The sequence below is a fragment of the Amaranthus tricolor genome, chromosome 6 (assembly GCF_026212465.1).
Source record: "Amaranthus tricolor cultivar Red isolate AtriRed21 chromosome 6, ASM2621246v1, whole genome shotgun sequence".
Taxonomy (NCBI): Eukaryota; Viridiplantae; Streptophyta; class Magnoliopsida; order Caryophyllales; family Amaranthaceae; genus Amaranthus; species Amaranthus tricolor.
The window spans coordinates 14,714,841-14,723,377 of NC_080052.1; positions in this window are offsets into that span (position 1 = coordinate 14,714,841).

Below are 8,537 nucleotides of genomic sequence, written 5' to 3' on the forward strand. Positions count from 1 at the left end.
CTAAAATCTTCATCATTGCATCATTAGTAGTGGCATTATCAACAACAACAGCAAATATTTTATTTTCTAAACAATATTGAGACAAACAATCCATCATTACCTTTGTAATAACACCTCCGGTGTGAGGACAAGGCACATAGAAAAACCTATATAGAATAATATAATATATGTTTTAGTCAAAGGATAAATGATAAAATTAAAAGTAACATGATTACATGAGTAAATAAGTAAGATTTTACCTTAAGGTGCGATTTCGTAAGACCCATTGACTCACTTTCTAGCAAGATCTAAAGCAAGCTAAATCACAACCTTAAAATCAAGCTTTTTCTGCCTATTTCTTATCAAGAACTGCTTAAGAGTTCCCCCAGGAATATACTCAACAACAACACAGCATACCCTAGATGAAAAAGCGCGGGGAGGATTTAAGGATGCTTTTACAGGTATTTTGAGATTAGATGTTCCCATGGAGGCCCCAACAAACTGTAATTTCATCATATTAAGGGATAAGATGATAAATTTTAACCAGAAAGTTTGACACATGTCACTTCAGCATAGAAGGCGTCCATGAAATTCAAAATACAATGCAACACTTAATCTCAGTCACTTTAATAGAAATGTCACAAAGCAAAGTACGAAGTATAAAAATCAGCCAAAAGAGGATCACTTAGCAAGAGAATTACTTTAGTAACATTTAGATGGTCAAGGTTTTTCTAAACAACAACTTCTTGCTAAATGGCTGCTCGCAATGAAGCAGAATCTTTAGCAGTAGTCATGCCATCTTCTCCCCAATCCAAAAGCTTCACTAAATAAACAAATATTAATTTAGTCAAAGAAATAGATAATCACAACATTACACCTATTTATGTTCCTTATAAGCACATAGAAGTTTCTAAAGAAAGCAAGAATCATATCTCCTAAAACATTCAAAGCCTTTGATCATTGAGATAAGTCAAAATTTAGAAGAGAAAAGGTAACATTATGATATAAAAGCCTCCTCCCACCCTCCGAAAAAGCGCGCTTTCATAATCCCTTATGCATAGCACTTTCACCCTAAAAACAATTGAGATAAGTCAAAATCTAGAGGAGAAAAGGTAACATTATGTTATCAAAGCCTCATCCCACCCTCTGCAAAAGTGGGCTTTCATAATCCTTTATACATAGCACATCAACGCACCCTAAAAACAACTCTTAAAAAGGAAAGAACCCTATAAGGAACTTCATAAAAACATGAAACAAAAAGGGGCGCACTTTGGATGTATGTAAGAATGTTTCATCTACTTCCAAAAAAACTTAAAGATGACAACCATAAAAAAAAGGATAGAAGCTTTCAAAGAACTTCATAATTACATGAAACGTAAAGGGATTAACTTTACATGATGCAAATATTCTCCATCTACTTGGCCAAAAAAAGAACAACGAGGCTATTATATTGTTGAAGAAGCTATTTCACGTTACATTGTAGCACAACCACGATAACGATGAATTAATCATAAAAAACAAAGATATCCAATTACAAACAAACCACAAAAAGGAGAGAATATATAAAACAAATCAGCTACAAAACAAAAGCAAAAGAAGAATTAAAATCCAGAAAACCAAAAATCCAATGATTGAAAAAGTGAATATTTTGTCGCTATACCTTTCATCCAAAATAAACCCAATGTTTTAGCCCAATTGATTGATTGTTGAAGATGATACTCAAACCCTAAAAACATTAATTAACCGTGTTAGACTGATGAAATTGACAGCCTAATTTTTTACCCAAATTGATTGAAATTAGGAAAGAGTACAAACAAATAATAAATCATAATTATCCATATGATAAAAATGCATTCTTTTTCAAAATTACATCTAAGAAAGGGAAAAATCAAGAGGAAAGAGTACTCAGAACCAAATAACGTATAATATAGATGTGAAAACAAAGAAATTAAAGAAAATGAATGCAAAGAAATCACCTTAAGCTTAACTATGAACCAACGAACAGACGATCTGTTGCGGCGTGCGGGGAAAAAAGAGAAGAAGCATAATCAGTGCCCTTCAGCTAAGATGGAGTAGTCAGTAGTTGAAAGAGCAGGAGAAGAAGTGCGTGGAAGAAATTAAGGGATGCAGGAGAAACGTGTCAGCTTAGTAGATGGCAATTAGTCGTTAAACTAAAATGTGAACAGTACCCTAATGCGTTCTGTTTTCTAAACCGATCGACCAAGTGTACATCATAAAATCAACAGTTGGATTCAAAATTCACCCACAAAATCAAATAATACTTCATAATGAAATCAGCAAGTGAAGTAAAGCATATCTACTTAAAACTGACTCACATGTCATAATTTCACTTCTATAAAATATTCTCAAAGAAAAGAATAACAATCTTATTTTTTTGTAGGAAAAATTAGGCAAACATACTAATCATGAATAGTGTAAGCAACATTTGTTCAACAAGTGAATCAATTATTGATATTAGAAAGTTGGTCAATAATACCCAAAACAGCACTATAAATATGCTGAAACCCATCTTCTCTTGCCTTAAGCAAAGTACGATAAGTGACCTTACATAGTCTTTTAAAAGCATTATGAAAAACATTAGTGTAATCAACAACACCCATTACATGCATTTTTGAATAATCATAATTCTTTAATCCCAAATCTTGTAATGAAGATGTTAAAGAACCATTAGCCAATGAATATTTTGAAGCACACAGTCGAAACAGTCTTACCAACTTATTACTATTATGATCATGACTTACAATACTGTTACTTGGAAGTTGTGATGATAAATATGTGTAACTTTCTGATGCATTTTCCATTCCTGTGTTGATCATTATCTTCACGGAACCTCTTACGACCATTGAGTTAGAAAGTGTATATGAAAGGTTGCCTAACCGTTCTCTTAAAGTGCACAATGACCTTTCGCTCTAAAGAAGGACTATTAGGGCTTGTTTGCGAATGTGAGATCCTTGGTTTAAGAATTATGTAAATGCTTAAGAATGCTTGGATGATTAGGATTGCTTAAATGATAAGAGTTAACGTACATTTGGTAGTGCATGACACAATTTATAGTTATAGTAGTGGGCTTAGAGAGAGGTTTCCAAAACCCTAATGGCATATCAGACTTTTTATATTTGTGAAATCTAGGGATCATTGAAAAGGTTTAGAATGTTCTCAGAGTATATGTGGAAATCATTGATTGTCTTATTCCCACTTTACAGTTGTCCTTTTGTCCTTTAGCGGTGAATTCAGTTGTATAAATACGTGGTAGGTAATAGTGTCTTGCCTTAAACAAATGTGGTATCTTTTATCACTACAACTGTCATTAGACACGTCATCATAACCATTATAACCTTCTCAGGGTGATATTACTTCTGTATGAATTTGTTTCCTTATTATGATTAGTTTGTATCTCATGTGGGTCATGTCACCTTAGGTCTTAATGTCTGGTTGTCTTTACCTTACAGAAGGTTATGGTATTTTCTTAAGAAACTGGGACCTCTGAGGAAACCTCCATCAGTTCCTTCTTATTATGCTCAAAGGAGCAGTAGGGGTCCTTTTCTCCTGAAAATGTCTCAGAAGGTCTCAGGGAACTAGCACGTACAATTTCTATTTTCTACCATCTTAATAGGTATAAAATATTTTATTTTTTGCAATTAAGGAAAGGATTGAGTATATATATAGTTAATACTCAACAACTAGGTGCATGCAATTAAGTATTATTGCGAATTGATTTAGTATGTAGTGACTGCGTTGGCGGACCTATTCTAGAACCATGGGTAGCATTGGCTACCCATGCTTTTAAAAAAAATTATATAATCGACTGATAATTGCTACAAAAAGTAAGGAGTTGAAAAATTATTGTCTGATGATGTTTAAGCTTTGATTCAAATGATGAAATCGGTTTCTCCAGAGAGAAGTTTTAGATGGAAATCAATGGATTTTATTCCTACTGGTATTAAATGTCTGTTAGTTTTCAAGAGATTGACTGTTTGTTGATCTGTTGAATAAAATAAGTATAATCTTTGTCAGCAACAATCTGTTTATATTTGATTCATATCGTCGATACTCAATACTTTTATATTTGTTTTTAATTGTAAGTCATTCCTCAACGTCTATCTATTTTGATATGATCTGGCATGGTTTAAATATATAACCTTTTTCATACCTTAGCTTCTTGAGCATAAATTTTATAAACGGAATATATCGGATATGATGATAGTAGAGCTTAACTTGTTGACATTGTGGTTTACATTTAAGCTTTTGAGGGGAATCGTGTGTAATTTTACATGCATGATAATTTATTGTTCTAATTCTTAAACAATTACCCAGTTTTGACAGTATTTTAGTACAAGTTTATGTTATGAAAGTTTGAGTAGCTTACAAGTAGTGTTCATTTTATTGTTGCTTTAATATTGTTTATGTACAAATCATGATTTAAGGTTGAAGGGATAAGATGTAGGAAAGATATAACAAATAAAATAGAGCAATTATGAGAGTAGAACAAATAAATTTAGATGTTATACTTAAATGATGATTCAGCAAATATGAGTCATGAGTTTTATGAAAATACCTTAGAAACATAAAAATAAAATTGGGTTTTATTAAATGAAGTATTTTTTTCTTAGACGTCTGGTAAATTAGTAGTAGTGTTTTTTTTAATAAAAAAAAACAATTAAAAACTAACAAGTATTTATATGAGTTTTTTTATGTTAATTACAACGTGAAAGTTACTCGAATAAAAACCAAAGATAGAATAAATAAAAAACATTGAGTAGTAGTTCACTGTTCGAACCGGCTAAACCCCTAGATTTGATGGTCTCATCTCACTTACTACTCTTGTGAAAGACTTTTTTTCGGTGATACGATCTTAAATGAGAAAAAAATAAAGTGCATATTAATATGAAAGATCAATTGTTGAATAATAATTTCATACCCTTTTAAAGTATGATTTATTTTCAAAATTTAGTTTTGATGCAATTATAGAATGAAATGAAAATATGAGAACTAGCTCAATGAATTGTTATTGGTTGTTTATTTTGAAAACATAACTAAATCGAAACTTTTACAAGATTTTTTACTAAAACATGTTGGTGCTATCTAAAATTTTGGATCCTAGATCCACCACCTAGTGAGTATCCTTATTATCTTAGTGATTCTTCATTTCCATAATCTCTTTAAGCAGTTGAATCCTGTAGGAACCAATACAGATGCAACATCATTTACATGCACTTATAAACATTGACAAGTAAAAATTATGAAGATTTTTTTTTCAATTTCTATTAAATGAGACACTTAAACTTTTTACGAATAATTAAAAAAATACATCAATCGTAAAAATATTAAACATGAAAATGTGCAAAATGAAAAAGTTTATGCTTTTTTTGTGGATGAAAAAATATGCTTGAATATTCGTTCATAAATAACAAGAACACCACAAAATTCACCTCATAATCTAACGAATCTATAAAAAGAGAAAAATTAAGTTTAAACTGCACAACTTTATTAAAAAAATATGCATGTTAAAACTAATTTAGCAGTACATGACATGTCCGCAAAAGAAAAATTACGCTTCTTTTAATTGATGAAAATATACCTCTGATTTCTCTGGAATTCTTCTCATTTAAAAAGAATGATTTGGTGCAAGTTGACGGCCATCAACATTTAATTTGAAAGAATATGAATACACTAGAAAATAGACCTAGTTAACAAGTTAACCCTTTGATGAATGGTATATAAACACATGACGGAGGAGTATAGTTTCAGCCAAGTTGTTCACAAATGGTATATATACCTTGTAGCAACAGTATCCGCACTGCCTCCAATCCAACTTGTAACGTCAGATCCAACTGCACATTATCAATGGTTAGTGTTAGTAAACAAAACTTCAAATACAGTAGTTGTCCAAACTAAGGCAATGAAGAACTGACAATCTGTTTTGTTTACACTCCTCTAGGTTTCGTATGAATTGTCCTTGGCACCTAATCTGCATCAACACAAAAGTAAGTCAAGGAAGCAACATATTCTGTAAATTTCTCAAACCTTAACATTTGGTTTTGATTTTTCTCGAAAAGAAAGTGTGTGGAGAAGGACAGATACAAAAAAGGTAGAGCCCATTTCATTAGAGAAAGAACATTTTCCAAATACAGTAGTTAAAATTAGTGTGAACTGTGAACGTCCAGATCAGTGGGTGTTGAGGTCACAAATAGATACACAGCTAAGCATCTGATATTATGAAAAAGACACACAAATGTTCACCTGAGACATCACAATGGACAATCTGCTTTAAATGTAGATAACTTGGGCTGTCAAAATATTAAGAACAAATCAAAATGAAATTTATAGAAAATAAAAAGGAAAAACTGAAAGATTTCATGTTCAACTCACTTTCTGCAAGATCTAAAGCAAGCTGAATCAAAACCTTAAAAGCAAGCTTTTTCTGCCTATTTCTTATCAAGAACTGCTTAAGAGTTCCCCCAGGAATATACACAACAACAACACAGCATACCTTAGATAAAAGACCGCGGGGAGGATTTAAGGATGCTTTTACAGGTATTTTGAGATTAGATGTTCCCATGGAGGCCCCAATATACTGTAGTTTCATCATATTAGGGGATAAGATGATAAATTTTGACCAGAAAGTTTAAGACATGTCACTTCAGCATAAGAGAGCGTCCATGAAATTCAAAATACAATGGAACACTTTTCTCAGTCACTTTCATAGAAATGTAACAAAGCAAAGTACCAAGTATAAAAATCAGCCAAAAGAGGATTAGTTAGCAAGAGAATTACTTTAGTAACATTTAGATGGTCAAGATTTTGGTAAACAACAACTTCTTGCTAAAAGGTCGCTCACAATGAAGCAGAATCTTTAGCTATAGTCATGCCATCTTCTCCCTAATCCAAAAGCTTCACAAAATAAACAAATATTAATTTAGTCAAAGAAATAGATAATCACAATGTTACACCTATTTATGTACCTTATAAGCACATAGAAGATTCTAAATAAAACAAGAATCTTATCTCCTAAAACATTCAAAGCCTTTGATCATTGAGATAAGTCAAAATTTAGAAGAGGAAAAGGTAAAATTATGTTATAAAAGCCTCCACCCACCCTCTGAAAAAGCGCGCTTTCGTAATCCCTTACACATAGCACTTCCACCCTAAAAACAATTGAGATACGTCAAAATCTAGAGGAGAAAAGTTAACATTATGATATCAAAGCCTCCTCCCACCCTCTGCAAAAGTGGGCTTTCATAATCCTTTATACATAGCAGTTCCACGCACCCTAAAAACAACTCTTAAAAAGGAAAGAACCCTATAAGGAACTTCATAAAAACATGAAACAAAAAGGGGCGCACTTTGGATGTATGTAAGAGTGTTTCATCTACTTCCAAAAAAACTTAAAGATGACAACCTTTAAAAAAGGATAGAAGCTTTCAAAGAACTTCATAATAACATGAAACGTAAAGGGATTAACTTTAGATGATACAAATATTCTCCATCTACTTGGCAAAAAAAAGAACAACGAGGCTATTATATTGTCAAAGAAGCAATTTCACATGACATCGTAGCACAACCACGACAACGATGAATTAATCATAAAAAATAAAGAAATCCAATTAGAAATGAACCACAAAGAGGGGAGAATATATAAAACAAATAACTTACAAAACAAAAGCAAAAGAAGAATTGAAATTCGAAAATCGAAAATCCAATCATTTAAAAAGTGAATATTTTTTCGCTATACCTTTCAACCAAAATAAACCCAATGTTTTAGCCCAATTGATTGATTTTTGAAGATGATACTCAAACCCTAAAAACATTAATTAACCATGTTAGACCGAAGAAATTGATAGCCTAATTTTTCACCTAAATTGATTGAAATTAGGAAAGAGTACAAACAAATAATAAATCATAATATCCAGATGATAAAAATCCATTATTTATCAAAATTACATCTAACAAAGGGAAAAATCAAGAGGAAAGGGTTCTCAGAACCAAATAAGGTATAAAATAGATGAGAAAACAAAGAAATTAAAGAAAATGATTACAAAGAAATCACCTTAAGCTTACGTATGAACCGACAAACAGACGATCAACTGCAGCGTGGGGGAAAACAAAGAGAAGAAGCATAAGCAGTGCCCTTCAGCTGAGATGGAGTAGTCAGTAGTTGAAGGAGCAAGAGAAGAAGTGCGTGGAAGAATTTTAGGGAAGCAGGAGAAACATGTCAGCTTAGTAGAAGGTACCTAGTCATTAAACTAAAATGTGAATAGTACCCTAATGCGTTCTATTTTCTACACCGATCAACCAAGTTTACATCATAAAATCAATAGTTGGATTCAAAATTCACCCAAAAAATCAAAAATCACCCACAAAACTCAACAATAATGAAATCAGCAAGTGAAGTAAAGCATATCTACTTAAAACTGACTCACATGTCATAATTTCACTTCTATAAAATATTCTCAAAGAAAAGAATAACAATCTTATTTTTTTGTAGGAAAAATTAGGCAAACATACTAATCATGAATAGTGTAAGCAACATTTGTTCA